The sequence below is a fragment of the Rattus rattus genome, chromosome 2 (genome assembly GCF_011064425.1).
Source record: "Rattus rattus isolate New Zealand chromosome 2, Rrattus_CSIRO_v1, whole genome shotgun sequence".
Classification (NCBI taxonomy): domain Eukaryota; kingdom Metazoa; phylum Chordata; class Mammalia; order Rodentia; family Muridae; genus Rattus; species Rattus rattus.
In genome coordinates, this window is record NC_046155.1 from 195,149,275 (window position 1) to 195,172,040 (window position 22,766).

The window sequence follows — 22,766 nt, forward strand, 5'->3', positions numbered from 1 at the left end:
TGTATTAAAGGGTCACAGCATTAGGAAGATTGAGCACCACCACCATACATACTCATACACACTCATATACACTCATACACAATCATCTCCCTCATGTAGGACTCCTTAGAGCATACTCCAAGAAACCCCATACTCCCGCATCCTTTTCTAGTGATGGGTGTCTTTAGCCATCATTACACTGCAGAGCCCTTAAACTTTTGTCCCATGTCTGTCCTTCAAACTTAGGAGTGAAGGTCAGGGTGTGGCAGAAACTCACAGCACTAAAAGCAAATAGGAGAGACTAGCACAAACCTCCCAGACTTCCACCCATAAGGCTGAGAGGCAGGCCCAGTGACGGTGCACAAGCTGCTGGAACTGCAATCCAAGCACAAAGGCCAAAGAGCTGAGGTCTGCAGAGTAAGCATTAGGCTTTCCAGAGGAGACAGATACTTCCCCCAATGTAGAGGCTGTTCCCAGCAGGCGGCACACTGGGTTAAAGTGACAAGGGTCTTAATCAGGAAGACCAGCCAGCACAGGAGCTAAACCATTTCCACGAGGCTGGATGGTTCTCTGAACGGCAAGGGGACAAAACTCCAAAAGAGTCAGTTTTTAGGCGCAGAGCACACAGGAACTCTGGGCTCTCTGGTCTGAGAGACTGGTGTCCTCGATCCATGGCAAAATAAAAATGAAGGGCTATTTAACCACTGTCCACTCTTGGCAGGGAATCCTCCCAGGGGCCTGGTAGATAAGCCTTTCAGTGACGGTGAAGGCAGACAGGGCTCCCCTGTGATCTCAAGAAGGTCACTGAGGGTCTGGGAAGGCACACCAATAGCAACACAGTGTCTCCTCTTGTTTCTCCCACCGGCCACCCCCATCCCCTCGAGCGTCAATATTTAGTTCACATTTGCAACACATTTGCAGCATTTGCTCCAGATTCCTCCAGCACACAGGCTCGCAAACTAGAGCTCTGTTGCTGTGCTTTCAAAATGGTGCATCTCTGTCTCTAGATGGCTCAAGGTTTTGAAATGCCTCCCCATCCTCATGATTAATGCTACGCATACAGCACAACAGCAGAGTGGAGAATTGCAGCCGGTGCCAGTTCACCTACAGGCATTTATCTTTCTGTTCCCCCTGGTGCCCGCACGGAGCCTGAGGGTAAGCTGACACTTTATTTATTTATTTATTTTAATAAATTAAGCTTCTTCTTCTTTTTTTTTTTTGCCTGAGTATTAAGAACCCTGAAAGGCGTGAGCAATGTCTGTAGTCTCTGACACCACCTGCCATGGCAGGAAGGAAGGAGGAGACAATGCCCCACTGATTCAGAATGATTGTTTTAATGGGGCCGTGGCGAAGGTAAGGAGCACAAAGATATTGTGCTGCCAGGAAAAACTGGCCTCTCTCTTTCCCCCAGCCTTTCACGACATGATGTAACATTTAGCTTCTGGCTTAACGTGGCATCTCTTCCCAGCTTTGATTTATTCCTGCTTTTGTAAATCACAGAGGTATGTTACAGGGCATGCGTTTAGAGCCATTGTTATAGTTCATTGAGGAGCAAAGCCGTTATCCCCACCAGAGGAAAATCTCATGTGTATCAGGGTGAGTGACCCAGAATAAAAGAAAGGAAATTTTTTTAACGAGAGCAGGAATATAGATGTTATGCCAGGATGAAATTGTATTTACCTTGATTGAAAACTCTTTTATTATGAACATAATTTAGATCGAAATGGAAAAGAGAACTATTGGGCTTCCTGCCTGGCTGGGGAGTGTTGCTGAGCACACAGTCGCTACAATAATGTAAGTGCATATGTAATGACTGTGTTATTGTGTTTATATTCAAAAGCATTATGCTCCATCAAAGGAAATGAAAAATATCTTCATGGCTTTGCTCAGTCAGCTCCTTTAGCAGAAAACGCTTGGAGGTGTGGAATAGGAACGTGTGACCAAAATACAGAGCACAAAAGAACCCTGCTGGCTTTTCTGATGTGGAAACAGTGAAATGCTGACCAGACCTCCACCCTCTGAACCATCGAGATCTGGACCTCTGTTGCGATGCTGGCCTGAGCAAAACTTATGACCTCACCACTGTGTGACGTAAGATGTTGTAGGAAACAGGAGCACTGTCTCCGAGGAGCTTACAGCTCAAAGTGGGCAGGCAAAGCAAACGCAGGCCATATGAAGCACAGAGGCCACTCAGGAGACCTCTAAGAGTAGTTGCTGTGCAAACGTGAGGACCTGAGTTCAAATTCCCAGCACCCACATAAAATACCAGGCATGGCTGCACATGCTTGTGACTTATCAGCATTGTGGGAGGTGGAGAAACAAGGAGACCCTAGAGCTCACTGGCCAGCCAGACTAGCTTCTGGCTCAGTGAGACTGTCTCAGAAAGGAAGGTGAGGGTAAATATGGGAATCTTCTTCTGGATACATAAAGGTACTTGTATATCCACACTCATGACATGCATAGAGCACACACAGCATACAGTATGTGTGTGTCCTAACGACGCACAGCTTTGCTTTAAAGAAGGCTAAACTAGCAATAAGGTATTCTTAGACCTAAACATGTATGATCTTAAGTACTACCCTGATTCCCAGAGGTGATCCTGAAATGTTCGAAGACTCTCACAAGCTCTTGAAAATGTACCTTCTTTCTCCAAAGTATTATTCTTCCAATCATTTGCTTAAACCCATGCTAAAAAAAAGAGAAAGAAAAAGAAAAGAAAAAAATCTCTTAATTAATCCCAACTCTGCATCTTAAAAGAGTATTTAAAAAATACAACTTTTATAAAAGAATATATCCTATGTTAAAAGATATTTAAGGATATTAATATAATACTTAATTTGATCCTGGTATCAGAAAATGAGCTATGGGCTGGAAAGATGGCTTAGTGGTTAAGAGCACTGACTGCTCTTCCAGAGGTCCTGAGTTCAATTCCCAGCAACCACATGGTGGCTCACAACCATCTGTAATGGGATCTGATGCCTTCTTCTGGTGTGTCTGAAGATACACCAGATATAGTGTACTCACATGCAGAAAATAAATAATTCTCTAAGAAAAGAAAATGAGCTATGAAAGATGTTTCTTAGGGAAACATTAGAACATTTGAATGTTGCCCAGTCTTAGTTGATATTGGAAACTGTTAATTTTGTCCAGAAGGATCAAAATGACATGATTATGCAGCAAGTGTTCTTGTTTCTCACAAGGAGTTGTGGACTGAAATACGTAAGAGTACATACAGAACATGATCTATAATTCTTCTCCCACAAATAAAAGGAACAGAGAGAACAGAATATGAATAGCGGCAGATGTGGTTTGGGAGACGGCTTTTCAGTCTCCCAATACAATTTTAGAGAATGAGATATGCCTGTGAAGTGTTCACCAAATTCTCTGGCATACAGTAAATTATTATTAATATTGGGTTCTATCATTACTGTTGTTTTATTTCTCTAAGTTGCCGTCGCTGTCTCTCTTGCCTATTGGCATTGCCTGCAGGTTGCAACCACCCACAGTCCAGAGAGGTCACTATGGAACGTCCCCTCAGTTGTTCTGTCCTTTGGCTATTTATTAGTTTGTTTGTTTGTTTGTTTGTTTTGTCTGAACCCAGACTCTTCTACAGCATCTGGACCACAGTGACAAACACTACGCTAGTCTTAGAACACAGCCGCTCAAGGGCTGCCCAGTGAGGTATAGGAAGAGACCACTGGCTTCCAAAGAGACCATTTGATCGAATTGGGTGACTTGGGAGCAAACACCAGGCCTGCCAGCTCAGACTCTGCTTCTAGTTTCCATGAACTATGATAAAGCTGTTGCCTGTACGTGGGATAAGTTCTTGTAGCTGGGGTGCCTCGTCTGGCCTCTGTGGGAGAGGAAGTACCTAGCCTCGCTGTGACTTGAAGTGGCAGGGTAGGAGGATACCCAGGGCACTGCTCAGAGAAGGGAAGTGGGGATGGGGGAAGGACTGTGGGAGGGGGTAACTGAGAGGAGGGCAAAGAATGGGATGTAAAGAGAATAAGAAAAAATTAAATTTTAAAAGAAGAAATGTTCTATCTGTGTGGCAAGAGCCTGTGTTGCACCTATCATTGGTGGGTCAAACATCCAATTCTGAAATGTAAAACTCCATGCTGTCGTCACCAAACCACATTCTAATGCATCATCATAAAGATAAGAACAATGTTTCTCACCCCCTGTGGTACTTTATCTTTTGGTTTAGAACTTAGGGGGAAAGGAGAAGACACAACATACATTTCCTCAGGACCCCAACATGAGGAGTGTCTAACCTGGCTTCTGTGGTGAGATTTCCCCAGGTCTGTCAGACAACAAACACATACATGATCTGTCCTGTGAAAACTATGCTCTTGGATGGCCTGGATTCTGGGGGTGGACATTAAGTCGTGATTTCTGTTCTGTGTAATTTTCTTTTTTAAATTCAGTAAATTGGCTCTCACTAAATCGATAGAATTGGATTTTACGTGAGTCTTGCTATTAAGAAATATTCAAGTTGTAGAACATTGTAAGTGAAGCTGACTAGAAAGGTAAAATTGCCACCGGGTGTCCTAGGCATTCTCATTTTTTTCAACTACACATACACACACACACACACACACACACACACACACACACACACACACACACACATATACACGTATGACCTACCTCTATATGCTATATGGAAAAATGGAAAAAGTCCACCCCACATCCATGGTAAATGTTTTCTTGCCTCAGAACTTCAACTCCCATAATACATATCTTCTGTATACAGACATTACTAAGTACATAGAGCAAAAGTGTGGTTTCTATAGGTTTCTCTGAGAATGGAAAATATCTACACATAAGCCAACAAAAGACATTTAGTGCATATTTTTTTTTCCTTCTTCTTCTTTTTTTTTTTTTTTTTTTTTTTTTTTTGGAGCTGGGGACCCAACAGGGCCTTGTGCTTACTAGGCAAGTGCTCTACCACTGAGCTAAATCCCCAACCCCAGTGCATATGTTTTTAATGTGGTTGCATATTTAGTGACCATTTTTAACCATTTTAATGGTTTATAGCATTATAAAAACATATGCAAAAAGTATACAAAACATATACAACATAAATTTAACTATCCTAACAGCTTTAAGGGCACGTTTCAATGACGCAAATGGAGAAGCACATGTGTGCACAGTCATTGCCACCTCTGCCTCCTGAAGATTTCATCTTCCAAAATTGAAACCCCGTTGCCAATGACCATTCATCTCTACTCCTTCTCCTGCCAGCCCCTCTGCTGCCATCATCCTATGTTTTGATTTATGGATTTGAATGCTCCAGGCACTTCCTATAAATGGGACCATGCAGTATTTGTCTTCGGAGGAGTAAAGACAATCATATTAAGTGGCTTCCTTGCTATCTTTGCCCATCGGTTACATTTGTCTCGCCAAGAGCTTGTTTTCCTGATAAGTCACCTAGGAACAGCAAAAAAATGTCAGGCTTTCCCACTCTGAAGACGCATCTTTCCACTTGATCTTATCACTTTGACAGTTACCATGGTAAATTATATCCCAATGCATGACGTATTCCCATTGAAATTAAAATCTCAATGTCAGAACATTTCTAATCTTGCATAGAACAAGAAATTGTGTGTATACCCCATCTCCATAGCTTCTTACTGCTTGATATCAGCAGATGCCAGAAAATGAGTGGCCAAAATCTAAACCCTGAGAGTCAAAACACCTATCAAGAGTCCAAAAGCAAGGAAGGTCCCTGAACACAGTGAGTATCAATAGCAAACTTCACAAGCCAGGCGACACGGAAGCCTTTGGAAAGTATCACTGGGATACAACAACTCGCCGTGACATGTGACAGAGATGGGCCTCTAGTTAGGGACTTAAAAGAGGGATTGACTAGAACACTGATTACTTTTTCAGAGGATCTGAGTCTGGTTCTTGTACCCATATGGTAGCTCAAAACTGCCTGTTAATTCCAGTTCCAGGAGATCTGATAGCATCTTCCGATCTCCATGAGTACCAGACAAATGTGGTGCACACAAACTCATGCAGTCACACTTACACATTAAAAATAATAGCTAAATAAATCTTGCCTTAAAATAAGCCAGCTCAGGAAGCACAGAGATATTCTACATATTCCACACTTACTATTCAATATTAAAACACAAATCCTAAGCCATATATCTCAGTTCAGTGACTTCACTCTGCCAGAAGAGCTATCAACACAGAATCTTAATAGAATCTCAATTCAAGTGTTATTTCTCCTGCAGAATCAGCTTATTTTAGAAAAGGAGGGAGACAGAGGCAAGGACACAGACAGAGAAAACAAGTGTGAATTTAAGAATGAATGACAACGAAAATAATTGTTTGAGCATGCTCATGAGGACCCAAAGGAAAAAGGTCGTCAGGCACAGTCACAGTTCTTACCTACCATTACCTTGAGAGTCAGAAGTCAACCCATCCTGGATTCTAGACCTGAAACTACCCATGGTAGACTTCATAAAACAGCCATTAGCAATCATGTTCATGAATCAGTGATGGATTGCTCAAGGCAATGCTACTAGATATACTGATCGGTCATTGACTTGGGAACCTGGCACTTTTTTCCTCATTTTAAAAAGGTTATCTGAACACAGGAACCCCAATGGAGGAGTTAGAAAAAGAACTGAAGGAGCTGAAGGGGTTTAAAACCCCATAGGAAGAACAACAATATCAGTCAACCAGACCCCCCCCCCAGAGCTCCCAGGGACTAAACCACCAACCAAAGAGTATACATGGAGGGACCCATGGCTCCAGCTGCATATGTAGCAGATGATGGTCTTTTTGGGCATCAATGGGAGGAGAGACCCTTGGTCCTGTGAAGACTTGATGCTCCAGTGTAAGGGAATGCCAAGGCAGTGAGGAAGGGGTGGGAGGGTGGGGGAGCACCCTCAGAGAAGGAGGGAGATAGGATGGGAGTTTGCAGAGGGGAAGCCGGGAAAGGGGATAACAATTGAAATATAAATAAAAATAGCCAATAAAAAATAAATTAATTTTTTTTAAAACTTTGTGTTTTCTGTGCCTCTGAATCTTCATATTCATAATCAAGGTAGGGATTTTCTAAGTTCTTTGAGGTCCTGGCAGATATAATAGTTGTCATTATCATTTAAAGACTTAAATGGCTGGAACGATAGCTCAGTTTATTAATTGCATGCTGTCCAAGCACAAGGATCTGAGTTCAAGGCACCCTCACAAAAACCTTGCCATGATAGTCCATGCTTATCTAGTGCTGGAGTGTGCAAAGCTAGGGGGCTCCCTATAACTAGAAGTAAACCCCATCCCAATGAAACCTGCCTTTAAAAAGAAGGTCGATGACAGCTAGGTGATGACACCTCAATTGTCCTCTGGCCTTCTGCACATACATCTGTCCATACACACACATGAATGCACACACACAAAGAATTAAAACTTGAGCCTCCACACTGTAAACTCCACTCTGTTACAAACTGGCTAACAGAGATCCATGGTTTCCTGGGTCTAGAAGTGTGGAATTCCAAGGTGCTAACACCTCTCAAGGGCTTTCCTGCTGTGTCATCCCACAGCAGAAGACAAGAAAGCCAGAGGCTGATAAACTCCTTTTACAGTGTCACCAACCTCCTCCAGGAGGGGAAGGCCTTCATGACCAAATCATTTTCTAAATGCTTACCTTTTAGGATTGCTATAACGCCGGTTATGTGTTTTAAGAATTTTGGAGAAAGTGACATTCAAACCACAGAAGACTTGGCTTTCCCTAAAAGTATCATATTGTCTCAAATGGTATCTTTTATGTGCCACCTTCTGTGGAGTTCCAGGGAGCCCCCTATCTCTCCCCACCCTAGCACTGGGTAAACATGTATTACCATGTCCAGCTTTTTGTGTGGGTGCCAGGGCTGGAACTCAGGACCCCGTGCTTCTATAAGATGAAATTAATAAACTGAGCTATATATAAATTTCTGCAAGGTGATTTATCAGACCACTTCGACTTACCATTGCTTCAAATACATAGTCTACTACTGACTAGAATTGTTAGCAACAGAGGCTGGAAGACCAGCTCTGGAAAACCCATAACTCTTCTAATTTACTTCAAGGTTATTTTTATCTCAACAAAGAAAAAATACCTAAACAGTGCAACAGGAAGTAGTCTCCATCTGGAATCTAACACCTAAGATGTTCCCGGAACCATCTTGCCCCATCTAAATTTCTGCAAGGTGAGTTGTGATACCACATAAAGAAAAACTGGGTTCCTTGGATTAGATAAAGCATTCCATCATAGTGAAAATATTCTATGTGCCAAATTGACTATCATAACACCTATGATGACCTTCATCTGACAGATAACTAATTCCACAGAAGATAAATCATTAATAGAGACTAGCTTTAAATTAGGCTTGGAACTCAAGCGATAAGGGAAGTGACATTAGTCTAAGCCCTAAAAAGGATTTCCATTGGGGGATTTTCAAGATAAGAGGATTTCCAGCATCTGACTATATGGACAAGATGATAGAAGGAAGAGTTCTGTAGGTTCACCAGGAGCCAGGATATGTTTGAGGATAAACAGAGAGTCTGTAGGAAAAGTAGGCTGCCATCTGAGGTAAAACAGCAGCAAGCTGTCACAGAGAGCTTTTGCATTTCACAAAATGTAACATTAAGAAAAGGGGAGGGAACAGGAAGGAACACAATATCTTATTGAAGAGTCCGAGGAAGAAATCAGGAGAGAGATCGAGGTCCTATATGAGAGCAGCAAGAATAATACGGTGGCCATGTCTTAATCTAAGAACTAATGGATTCGAGGAATGGTGAAGAAGAAAAATCCACTTCATTATGCAAAAGTGCTTCCAATAAACATTGAAGACTCACCAGACCAAATGGCCATATGGGAACACTTGGCAACAAATGAGGGGCTATGATATAATTAGCATGAATGGAACCAGCTAGTCTCTTGCTGCCAGACAAAATTCTGTATAGGAGGGACACGTCGCAGGCATGCAGGAGAGATGTGGCTTTGCATTATAGAGTTTTGTAAGCAAAAACTTGTGGAGAGAGGAAATAGAATGGATTCCTTTGGGGGTGGAAATATCATGCTTAAATTATCTAGGTCAGGGGTTGACAAACTATAGCTGGTCCCCTGCCTGGTTTTGTGTGATTCATAAGCTAAGAATAGCTTTACACTTTTGAATGGTTGAAAAGTATAATATTTCATAATGTCTTAGTTACTTCTTTCATTGGTATGACCAAATATTTGACAAAAAAAAAATCTACAGAAAGGAGAATTTTGGCCAATAATTTGAGCAAATGAGGAAAGCGAGGCAAGGCATCAGGAGTACGAGAAGGCTAGTCACATGACATTCACAATCAGGAAGCAAAGAGCAGACAGGAAGTGAGGGAGGCCACAGCAGCATACTGTCAAAGCCCCTGTCTCCAGAGTCTACTTCTTCCAGCAAGGCTGCACTCCCAAAGGCTCCACAATTCTCCAAAACAGCACAGCCGGCTGGGAACTGGGAGTTTAAACTCATACACCTGTGGGAGACAATCCACACTCAAGTCACAGCACATGAGTCAGGAAGATTATAGGACGCTCAAACTTTAGTGTGTATTAACCATACACCATGCTTTACATGGATAAACATGGCTCGTGTGTGGTCAGACTGTTTCCGCGCTTCGACAGAACTGAGTTGCATCAGAAACGTAAAAGTCTGCAAAACATAAAATCTGGCTATCTGGTCTTTTATAGATCTTCTATATCTATGTGCCAGGAGCCGGATGGATGGTTCATGGTTAAGAGCGCTGGCTACTCTTGCAAGAGGGCCCAGGGTTCCATTCACAACACCTACATTGCATGGTGGCTCACAACCATCAAAACCTCCTGTTGCAGTTTTCACACCCTCCTCTGTCCTCTGCAGGCACCAGGCATGCACATGGTGTCCACACATGCATGAACACAAAACAATCACTTAAAGTAAGTAAGCCTATTGTGCAAAAAGGAAAAAGAAAAAAGAAAAAACGATGTGCCCATCTCCACCTAGATAATAAAACAGGACCTAATCTAGAGTGTTAAAATTCTATTAGACTGTTTTGTGGGATGGTTTTGATTAACTACTTTTTACGAGGAGACAGTTTAGGACTTAGGGCTCTCCTGACTTCCTGATGGTAGGCCTGAGCTAAGCCCGGATGTGGCTATAAAGAATTGTCCTGTAAATAGTGATCCAGGCTGAATCTAAAAAAATAAAAATATTAAGAATGAGATGGGGTTTTACTTTAGAAAAGGAAGCAACGGGGGAAATGACATTAGTAAAACAAAAAAAAAACTGATATAAAAGCTCTAAGAACATGCAAAATCTTCAATAAAACATACGCTTGACATCCAAGAAAAATTTCAAGCCATTAAGAAAAAGACAAGGAACATCTTCAGTCAATACGAGAAAACTCCATCTCATCTGTCAGTGAGGTTTAAAAAGAAAATATCTTTATAAATGTGTCTAGGTGGAGAAATAATAAGAGGAAAAAGCTGAGGAGAGCAGAACAGATGAAAATGAAAACATTTACAAGATAAAAGACCTAAGCTCAGTAACAAAATCTTCAGCAGAAGTATGGGAGGCAGGAAGACAGTGGGGGTCGGGGGGTGCTGGCCGCCGTGTACCAGGTTAGTGCAATAACGAAGAACAGAGAGCAATGGAGGCCATTTACACAGGAGAAGCTTCGCGAGGTTCTTAAATTAATTTCTGCAGCAGATCAGTCACAGGTACAAAATCAAATCTCCAGAAATAAACAAGATGTTCTGAACAGAGTCGAGAATGTGTTCCATCACAGACGCCTTTCCAGAAATAGAGGAATCACTAGAAATAAGTCAGCTCCACCCAAGGTTTAGAAGAGACTCAGAAGGGAAGCTTTTGGATCTATTAAAACTTCTTTGAACGGACCAGTTTAACAGAGAACTTGTAACTGTTCATAGAACAGAGATCTGTGAGCAAGAATCAAGAATGTGACGCTTTGTGTGTTTGTCAGAAAGATAATAGGTGGTAAGGAAGGCAGAGGAATTTCAGAAAGGGGGATATACTCCCTACTACTTTTTATATGTTTCATAATATATTGGCTGCTACCTAATATTTCTATTGAAGCAAAGGGTAAAAGCAGAATTCATGGGCATCTTTATTTAAATACCTGTTAACTGGGGCTGGAGATGGCTTAGTAACTAAGACTATTATATGTTCTTGTAGAGAACCCAGGTTCAGTCTCCAGCACCAACATGGCGGATTATAGCCTTCAGCAGCTTGTGCTCCAGAGGGTCCTCAGCCTTCTTCTGGCTTCCATGGTCACCATGGAACACAAGTGGTGTACAGACGTAATTACAAGCAAAACACTCATACACATAAAAGAAGTCACTGTAGATCTTTTAAATACATAGATAAATACCCTGTGAGATTTTAATTAGATTCCATTAAAAACTATGAATGGTATATGTTTGTTGCCAAAGAAATAAATATTCTTTGTGTAAAATAAAAAACCAAAAGAACAAAACCAAAGTCATCCAAAAATCCATCTAACCAGAGAAGTTAACCTTGTCCAACACATTGCTTGGAACGCAAACACTGAATTCAGTTTATTATCTTATTTTAGAAGAGAAAGAGAAGAGATGGGCAAAACTTTTTAAATTGTTCCAACTCTCACATGGACACTAAGACACAAGAGACTGTTTATAATAACATCCTCGGGTTTGTGCATGACACTAAGCTCTTTTTAATAATGAAATATTGTGTCATTTACACAGAGGAAACTGTGAAAATTTTACAAGACCGCATATGGGAGTAGGAAACTGGCAGATGAAATTCCTTATAGGCAGCTATAAGAGAGTCCATGTTAGAGGGAGTCGTGTATAATACCAATTACACGGGAAGATGACAGAGTCCCAGGCCTCGGGCATATCGAGAACACGCAGCATGCTGTCCTTATAGACCATTCACTGAAGACAGCACGCTGATTCCACCAGAAGAAGAAAATGCTTCAGAAAGCAGAAGAGGCATGGCTAAAGTTGCTATACATGTAAGGTTCTACCTTGGCAATATCAAGAAGCCATCAAAGTCATCAAAGTAAGAGGAGACATTCACCTACAAAAACCAGTGGTAATAAATGACATGTCCAATAAACAAAAGCTCTAGCTGAGACAGAAATACAATAAAATGTATAGGATGGCGAAATGTTGAGTAACACTTCAACTAGGGTCCAAGGTTAGGAACTCCTGAAGATCCCATGCATATTGCTCATATACACGTGGTTATACATCTTCATATGTAAATATAGAAGTACACTATAACTCTACTAAAGTGTACATGTGTACGTGTGTGTGTGTATGTGTCTATGTGTGAGTGTGTGTGTATGTGTGTGTGTGTGTGTATGTGGATGTGTGTGTGTGTGTGTGTGTGAGTATGTAGGTGTGTGTGTGTGTGTGAGTAGGGGGGTGTGTGTGTGTGAGGGGTGTGTGTGTGTGAGTGTGTATGGGTGTGTGTGTGTGTGTGTGTGTGTGTGAGGGAGAGTGTGTGTGTGAGTGTGTATACATATGTGTGTGAATGTGTATATGTGTGTGAGTGAGTGTGTGTTGTGAGTATATGTGTGTGTATGTTTTTGTATGTATATGTATGTGTGAGTGTGTGTGTGTGTGTATGTGACTGTGGGTGTGTATGTGTGTGTATGTGAATGTGTGTTTCAGTGTATGTGAGTGTGTGTATGTTTGAGTGTGTGTCTGTGTGTGTGTGTGTGTTGGGGTGAGTTGATGTATAATTCTCATCACACTATTAACCAGGTCCATAACCTAGGAATGAATCTAAGGGCTAATGGTTCAGTTGGTAAGACTGTGACTTGTCAGTAACTCTTGGGGGCAGAACTTGAAGTGTGAATGAAAGGTTGTCATAACAAATACGCCAACAAAACAAGCATGTAGAATAGTTTCCCCAAGGAATGCTGCAGGACAAATAGTGTGGGTGCTTAAAGGAAGTGTTTAAAGTAACTCTCAGAGTTCTTGGTACTGGGTCTACATGAGGGGAAAAAGAAATTTATTTTAGTCTCAACTGTAACCCTACTTCTGCATATGATCTGTACATACATACGTACATACAAACATACATACATACATACATACATACATACATGCATACATACATACATACTCTTATTGACTAGAGTAACACGGTGATGAGTACTCATGCCAGAGAGGGGACTCAAGAGAAGGAAGAGAGCGGCTAGCTTCTACTAGAGTAGAAGGGACAGGCCTGGCTGTTCTTCAGCACACTAGGCACTCCAACCAACAAGTAAGTGTTGGTTGACTGTCTGCATGTACTAGGCGTATGCTAAGGTAGGATATTTAAACACTCAGTGTTGGTGTCACAGTCAGAGGCAGTGACTGTGTGAACTCTAGATGTGTCTCTGGGCACATTTCATTTCTGATATCCACACACGTCAGGCTGCTTCTCTCGTTCCCTCCTTGCCATAGCATAATCTTACTTCCTTGCTCAGCATCTATCGCTGTGAAAACTCCCAGATGGGGTGGCACTGCACTGTATCACCAAAGAACTGTGCTAATTTGGCCATGGAAGAAGACTGGGGGAGGGGACCCAGAAATTAAATATCAAAGTAATCAAGAGGGTCTAAGAGTTTATGGACATAAATTGTGTACAACTGTTAAATGGTCCACTGTCAAGCAAATTAATTAGTTAACATTTAGGGAGAGCAATGAAGATGAAAATTGCCAAATAAGGGCTTCGTATATTGAACCAATACCTCATTTGTTATAAGTTCTTGACATAAGAAGTCCACCGATTGCTGATGGTGTCCAGTTGGAATGCACAGTTTGCTCTGGGAAGCCCAGCCAAGTGGTATTCTTCTAAAGTCTTGGAGTCGAAGCATGCTTTCCCAAGTGTCTATGAACTTATGGGTATGGACCGCTTCCATCCCAAAGCCCTCTGCTTTGGTTGGCCAATCTGCTGATGCCATAGGTCACAAAGACAAGCGAAGAGCCCCTGTGAGAGGCTGCTTAAGGCCAAGTTATGTCTTTATAAATAAATCTCGTTGGATTCTTCCCGTCTCCAGTTAGCTGTTGTTACAGTGGGGTTTGGTGAGCATTCCTCAGAGAGATAGTATTTTCCTCTTGAACAATACTGAATAGTAAACTACCTGGATAGTCTTGAATCACAGCATGACTGAGCCAGGGCTCAGTACAAAGTCCACTAACACAGCAGGGCACAAATGAGCCTCTGGGTGGGGAGAATGGCAAGTCAGAAACCTCCTTGGCCTGGGTACCCAGTGGCATGTGAAATCATATTCTTTTGGTACGATTCCTCTCTAGAAACAACCAAGCTCTGTTTATTCCATGTAGCTATGCAGCATTTTTTATTAATATTTTGTTTCCACTTATGTAAGTTTTATAATCTCTCTTTCTTCCAAAAGAAACAGAGAGAGTTTACAGATTAAAACAGTATGGAGAGCTAAGGTATACAGGAATAAAATAGGAAAAACAATGAATTCCTGGGTGGGAATTCATCAGATACTTCAGTCAGAAAGAAAGCACTGGACTTACAGTAACAAAACTCCTGGGCTCTAACTATAGCTGTGTGGCCTTGCTCAGTCTTTATTACGCTGGCAACAAAAGTTCTCCAAAACCTTTCCAACGTGATTTTTGAAGTGTGTGGAAAATGTTCTGGCATTTGTGTGACAGACAATGTAGGATGGGGAATGGAGCAGAGACTTAGAAGAAGCTAAAGTTTGACAACAGGGAAATGGAGATTAACCATAGATAGGATAGGAAGAGGGGGTGTAAGACAAATGCCTGGCTATATGAGCAAGGCGTGTCATCAGAGCGGAGAGAAGTCAGAGCACAGTTAGGCTAGAGACAGGGCTAAGCTGGCTTGTAGGCAGCACGCTCAGCCTGCCCTGTAGCATTTGTGATGGCAGGAAAATCTCCAAGGGAAAGTATGGTGTAGTCATGTCTGGTATGAACTGGACCTGAGACAAGAAAATAAACCAGGAGATAAATGCGCTGAGGTCATGGGTATTTCTGTAAACGAAGAGCTGAGGACACACAGGAAGTATAAAGGCAAGAGAGCCTGAGAGCTTAGTCCTAGACTAACCAGACTCCACCAGGAAAAATAGCCCTGAGGTTGTCACTTAGTACAAGCATTTATTCTTGCAATTAAATGATCTCAATTTTCACTCTTTCTCCTTGCCTCTAACCTTGTTCATGTCTTCCCCAGAAAGCCTGCTGCTACAGAGAGCCCCCACAAAGACTAGAAGTGCTGTTTCTGACTCGGGACTCTTGAGCAAAATGGGCTCCCCTGTGGTTTTCCAGCCTTTATTCTACTTTAGTGAGATGGCCCACCCAGCTGCATCTCCTCCTCTCAAAATGTGGGGCATGCACACGACCTGGTATCGAAGATCAGACAGGTTGGATAAATAAACAAAACGAATTTTGTATGTGTCCTCCTGAGCCTGTTTCTCTCCATTCTAAGCCCCTCCCCTCTTTGGGTCATCTCCTTGATGAGCTCAATGACACCCTTATACAGCCCATTGGTCATGACTTTATGACGTATTCTTTTCCTATAGGTCACAAATTTAATGGTGTGCATCTTGGTAATCCTTCCCCTAAGTGGCACTCAACTTGCTCACACTCTGAAGCGTGCATATAGTTCTGGAGGTTTCCCTTATACAGTGATGACTTCTTGCCACATAATAAATTGCAGACCAATGTACCAAACCAGCTAAACACACACTAAAAAGAAAAACATTTATATTTCCACTTTTCCTTCCCCTCTTATTCTTAGCAACAAACCCTAATCAGTTGGTTAAATAAAAATAAATGTGATGTATGAGAGAGTAATTAGATGATATTTTTGTGTAGCACATAAATAACATGTTATACATTTTTAAATATACTGGGCTATAAAATATAGAATGCATAACAGTAACTACTAGTAAGTTCTCTATATTTTATATGTAATAACAGACATTTAATACACTGACACAAACTTTGTTTATAACGCATGTATTTTGATTAAGTACTTTCCACTGGTGTATCTTAAAATATATCTCTTAACAATCACAAACCATAATGTCACTCAAAGTTGAAGCATCTTTTCAGTAACAGTTTTTGGTGGTATTACCAATATGATTTATCCAGGCCAACTTCTCTGATGATATTGATAACATAAATGTGATGATAATATGAACAAATGCAGGGGGAAGAGGTATAAAATATCAAATCAAGGTCAACTGAGGACACAACCTGCCAGGCTTTGGCTTGCAGAGACAAGACAGATCATTACACTCTGGCCACTTAGTGGTTTAGATGAAGCTGATGTTTCTTCCCCTCAGCTCTGTTATTTGTAGATTGAAATCTACCTCAGATTGAAATGAGATGCCCTCCACATAGCTGGAGTACAGGAATGGCTTCTCCCAACCGTGTGTTCAAGAGAGCAAAACTGTGTGTATCAAGCCAGGGACAGAGGGGCAGAGTGAAACCTGATTGGCAAGGAAGGAAGGAAAGAAGGAAGAGAGGAAGGAAGGAAGGAAGGAAGCAAGGAAGGGAAAGGATGGAGGGAGGAAGGAAGGAAGGAAGAGAGAGAAGAGAGGAAGCAAGAAGAGAAGGAAGGGAGAAAAATGGAAAGAAAGGAAGGAAAAGATGGAAAAGAAGGAAGGTAGGCAGGGAAGGAGGGAAGAAGGAAGGAAGGAAGGAAAAGATAGAGAAAAAGGAAGAAAAATATGGAAAGGAAGGAAGGAAGGAAGAAAGGAAGGAAGGAAGGAAGGAAGGAAGGAAGGAAGGAAGGAAAATGATGGAAAGGAAGGAAAGAAGAGAAAAAGTGAGCCAATCTATGTATTTAAGGGAAAAGAACAAATTCGAAGAGGTCTCTAACAAGGGAGATGCTGGCGTATCCTTCAGTTTTTCCTCAGAAGCTATCCATCTTGTGCCTTTATGAAGGAAAATGCAAACATTAAGATGGACGATGTCAGCTTCTCCTCCGCTGAGAGTCATTTGCACAACCTCCACTCTAATGCCTCATCAAGTACAACCATCCCTCTGTATTCAGAAGAGATTGGCTGCTAGAAACCCTGCAAAGTGTGGAACACCAGACTGCATCCTGCTAGTCCCCACATGGCGAGAGAGGATATCATACAGCATAAGTTAACCCAGGAAAAGAGCAAACTGTATAATTCAAAGTACCATTTCTGCTGAATTCACATCATTTCTGTACCATCATAAAGCTGAAAAAAATATTGTTGAACTGTTACGGCTTAACTCCGGCATCCTCCCCAGAGGCTCATGCTTGGTCTCCAGACTGTAGCACTGTCATGGAAGGTAATGGAGCCTTTGGGACATGAGTCCTGGATTGCACACATAGGCCACTCGTGGGGCCTTCAAAGGCTTTCAGCCACCTTGGGTTCTGCTCTGGCTTTCTGGTTCCTATTCTAGCCTTCATAGAAGGATCTCTACCACATGTTCCCATTGCCACCAACACTGCTCTGGCTGCCCTGCTAACCCTGTCCAAAAATCATTTTCCCTTATGGTGCTTCCACCTGGGATTTTTGCCTCAGTGGTGTGAAAACACAGTCCGTCATTGTAAATTGGCAACCACATGCATGTGGGAACACTTTAGAACCTCTGCCCTAGTTCCTGAGGGTCACAACATGCCATGGAACTAGTTCAGTAACATATGAAAACCCGAAGAAAAGATTGCAGGCTAAGGCCTAATGAAAAAGACCTCCATTTGAGATCAAAGGGTGGGCTACCAATGAGGACAAAAAATGAGGAATTTCTGAGATCAGAGATGAATGAGAGACAATGGTGGGCAACATGTAAACCCACAGGGACAGACGTTCCATAAGACTTCAAGGACCACATAAAAGGGGTCCCAAGTTCAAAGGCATAAGATCACCGTGCTTGGGGACAAGAGCACCCGACTGGTTTGGGAGGCCCTAGTATCAGAGGAAAGAACCAGTAAGAAGCACCCTAGGGCTTCTCAGTTCTTCCTCTACTGGCGTCCTCTGCTTCTTTACTCCTTGGAATTGTTGTATCTCTTTAGGCCACGAGGCACTGACTTACCTGTGGTTATTGTAGATGATCTATAATCTACCCAAGTTCACAACAGTAGAACCATCCTCCCCCCTCTCCATCGATCTCAAGGCATCTCCTAGTGTCTTTTCTCATAGTCTTTCTCTCAGTCCCATAGCTTTAGCTCTTCCTACTGCTCATGCTCTGAGAGGACACACTACTTAACCATTCAGATTCAGAGGCTGCACAGTGGCCGTGTGAGGGCCCTTAACCTAATCAGATGATCACATGAGGCACAATGTACCTTCTCATAAGCATATATTCTTTATAGTAAATTTTAAACAACTAACAATAATCTTATTTTCTACCCTTAACTTAGAAAATGTTTTGAAGTGAGCCCTTTAGATGAGGTTAGAATTAACCTTTAGATGAGGTTAGCCTCTTTACAACTCATCTCATGAGCAGAGACCAGTGGATGGCCTTAAACTGAGTTCTATTAAACATTTTTATTAGCCATTTAAATAAATTTACTGAGAGCACCCTAAAAATATTGGAAGGGCTTGATGGTGGTGGTGTATGACATTAATCCCTGCCCTTGGGAGGCAGAGTCAGGCAGATCTCTGTGAGTTCAAGGCCAGCCTGGTCTACAGAGTGAGTTCCAGGATAGCAAGGGTTACACAAGAAAAAAAAATCTGTCTTGATACCCCCCAAAAAAATTATAAGGGAGGTTTTTGCTTTTAAGATCTTGGATACAGTGAGCAAAGAAGTGGATAAAAATAACAAAATTAAATGCTCTATAGATTCATGATGAGAACTTCATCTCAGTAGAAGAATAAACTGTGGATAACTGTTTACATTTCTTTTTTTTTCTTTTTTTCGGAGCTGGGGACCAAACCCAGGGCCTTGCATTTGCTAGGCAAGTGCTCTACCACTGAGCTAAATCCCCAACCCCAACTGTTTACATTTCTAAAACGTCCTGAATACCTGCCAAACGTGTGATTTACCTGTGGTCCTGGGGCTAGTTATAGGTAGATATGAACTAAATTTACTCTAGTTTACAGTCAGACAGGACTAGATATAAACTGATATAAAGCAGGTCCATTCTGTAGGCACGCCAGGAAAACATACAATAAATGATCAATGGAAGTGAAGACCATGAGGTCCTTGAGTTCCCGTAACCCCTGTCTACTCTAATGGAGACCACACACCTGTGATGTCATTCCCTGTCAAGTGACCCTGCTGTCTCCCTACTCTGGCGTATGTTCCTTGGGTCTGCCCATTTCCCATCCATCTGGCCCATTGTGGATACACAGAAAATAGTTGTTGGATGAGAAAACAAGCAAATGCTATGTTTTCTGATGGGAACTATTTGAGCAGGAGGGAAACTTCGCTCAATACATTTGGGCCTGAAGCATGTTCTCACGCCCAATACCTTCCCTTGTGAACATAAAGGATCACATGTATTGCTTCTGCACTGTCAGTGCCCTGTCTGGAACATTTTCATGCTACAGAATCACTTTCATTAGACAGTATTTCTTCTTCCTCTTCCTCTTCCTCTTCCTCTTCTTCCTCTTCTTTTTTTTCTTCTTCCTCCCCCTCCTCCTCCTCCCTCCTTCCTCTTCCCCTTCCTTCCCTCACCTTTCTCCCTCCCTCCCTCCCTCCTCCTTCCTTGAGACAATCAATATACACATGATTTATATCACTGCCAAGAACCAGTATCTTACATTTTTCTTTGTTCAATTTCTCATTCATATGCGTTCCCCTCTGTAAAACTAACACTAGGTCACTGATGTCCTTAGGCTGTTGTATTTCATCTTCTGCCTTCCAAGTTCAAAGCAGGTCTTGAGCCTTCTAGAACCCTTAAGTCTGTATTATTCTATTCCAGTTCTTGCATATTTAAAATCTATGCTACTTAGAGAAGAAATTGCTATGGTAATTTCTATGTCTATATCCCAACATGTGATTGCAGACAGTTACTTGTGAAATAGGGCAAAGTAAAGGAAAAGGAAAAGACAGAAAAGAATTGCCTATTTAAACAGCAATATGAGTAATGCATTTCTTTTTTAAAGTTTTCAACAATAAACATGTCTATGCTCAATATAAAACCATTAGTGGTTTCTGCCATATCGCCTAGTATGGCAGGATATTTGATCACATTGTGACCCCCAAGACCGGGAACTTGAAAAACCTTGTTATGGTGTGGCTCAGCCCTAGCATACACCTTTAATCCAAAGCGCTTTCTGTAAGCAGGATTAAGTAAAGTCAATGATAGGCCAAGAGGTGGAGACACAACCAGTTGACAGGGAATGAACATAAGAAAACCCAGGAAAGAGAAAGGAGGGTCTTTGAGTTGAAGGGCATTTAAGACAGTATGGAGAAGGAAAGGAGCTTCTGCCTTCTGGGACATCGGTGGAGTAGGACGGTCAGCCACGTGCTTTCTCTGCCTCTCTGAGCAGCAGGCCTTCACACAGCATTACTCTACTGACTCTTCATTTGGTAAATCTTTTGCTGGATTTTCTTATGTTCATTCCCTGTCAACTGGTTGCTTCTCTACCGCTTGACCTATCATTGACCTTAATCCTGCTTACAGAAAGCTCTTTGAATTAAAGGTGTGTACTAGGGCTCTGAACTACACTACAACAGGTATTTCCACTTTACAAACTTGGAGTTGACAATGTGATCAAATATCCTACAACACTAGGCATTTGTGATTTTGTTTTAAAAACAAGAGCCTCAGCCAGTAGAGAATCAAGAATCGGTTAGTGTGTCTGACTAAGGATACCAGGCTGAGACTGAGTGCATGAGCTAGCCCAAGTGACTCCTCTCAAACCAAAGGATACATAGACAAAGGAACATCCTCACTCACAGAGCTGTTCACTGTATTCCCAGAAAAGGAAGAATAAACAAGAGAAAGGAAGCAACCTAGAGCAAGGACCACTGTCTACTGAGAGGCCAGCCCTGGAAAATGCTGAGAATGCTATCAATGGGACGCAAAACAGGCCTGTGACCTCCACGTGCGGTCTTAGGCAGGCATTGGTTGGCTGCAGGACTGGGAGGTCTTAGGAAACTCTGGTGCCCACCCTACTTTCACTTGTTCACCCATTGGAGGGTGCCATATTTCTTCATTCAACTTGCAAAGGAGAAAAACATAAGGTCTAAGAACTTTGAACAGTTGAAAAGGCTACAGAAGTGGTTAGCCATTTTGAGTGCTTTTGAGATGCGAATAGATACCTCTGAGTGTCCCAGATGGAAAGGCACTACCACTGCTACAATGGGGATGCAATAGGGAGTGGTGGGATGGGATGGCGTGGGTGCGGTGGGGTGGGGTGGCCTTTCAGCCTTGCAGCTCATTCCAGGTTGGCAGATGCAAGGCTGAGAATCAACACTGCTTCATGGCTGCTGTTGAGGCAAGACGAGGAGGTGTATGCCTCCCCAACAATGCTTTAAACACTGCAAGTCTCTCTTCTACTTAAAGCAGCAAGAAAGTAAGAACTGAGGAAAGGAAGAAAGAAATCACTAAAGAGGGGGAAAGCAGAGTCTGCTGGGAAAATTGTGGAAGAGAATAAGCCGATCGGAAAGCAGAAGAGTTTTGAGAAGAGAGAGAAAAACTGAGAGGAGAGAGGGGAGACGCTGGGCCACTTGAAAAGAAGTAGTCAGGACTGTGAACAGTGACTTCACAGAGCACAGAAGGAAAAGGCAACTGCAAACGAAAGCCAAAAGAAAAGACACAATGATCAAAGGTCGTCAGAAGGAGAATGCCATGGAGTCACAAGAGAGACTCTCAAAATCTGGGGTGGGGAGTCCCCCAAGCATCTGTGTTAGGTTACCAGGGAAGATTACAAATCCAAGAGGAGACACAACCAAAGGAGGGACAAGCTGCATGCAAATGAGTGCCACCCACAAGAAAAGAGAGTAAGAAGAGAGACAAGGGTCTATGGGCCAGAAGAAAAGTCTTCTTAGACAGACGGGGAGAGAGAGAGAGAGAGAGACAGAGAGAGACAGAGACAGAGACAGAGAGACAGAGACAGAGAGAGAGACAGAGACAGACAGAGAGAGAGAGACAGACAGACAGAGACAGACAGAGACAGAGAGACAGACAGAGACAGAGAGACAGACAGAGACAGAGAGAGACCCACTTACTACTCTTATTGAACTCTGAGCCTGTAAGTACAGGTAGGGAGACAAGAGAGCCTTTTAACCAAAGAACCAAAGGCAGCCTAAAAACAGAGCTGGGTAACTTTGAACCAATGCTCTAGGGCATATAAGCCAGCCATTTATGCTACCATCCAAGAACATCAAGACCTCCTAAAAATACTTGTGGAATGAGTCAGTCAAAAAACACATAATAGAACGCATGCATAAATCTGTAGTTTCAACATTCACTTGTTCATTTGGGGGTCCCAATGTCATAGGAAACTTTCCTATTCCCCAACACCTACACCCTCCCTACTGTACACTTCCTTCATTTTTCTTTGCCAGCAAAACATGGCAGAATCCCTGAGGTCCATGGTAAACCCTCAAGGGTCTCACCTCAGCCCTGTTCCTATCAGCAGAGGAGTGAGAGATGGGGAACATTTTTAAACTCTCAAAGCATTAAGAAAAAATTCCCCTGTCATGTGGCATGTTGAAGGAGGCAACATAATTACCTTCCATTAAAATCAATACAGAGAAGTGTAATGGTTGGCCATCCTAATGCCTCTGAAGCAGCAGAGCCACAATGGCCCCTTTGAGGATGACTTAAGAGAGACCCAGTGACAATCGTGGG

General features: G+C 42.3%; 1 long non-coding RNA gene across 1 annotated transcript; it reads left to right on the plus strand.

The window, feature by feature from the left end:
- The first annotated feature begins 823 nt into the window (after nt 1-823).
- LOC116894635 lies at nt 824-15,249 on the plus strand. The gene is made up of 3 exons (XR_004387032.1): nt 824-1,134; nt 1,697-1,773; nt 15,210-15,249. It is a non-coding gene; the product is annotated as an uncharacterized LOC116894635 (long non-coding RNA).
- The last annotated feature ends 7,517 nt before the right edge of the window (nt 15,250-22,766 follow it).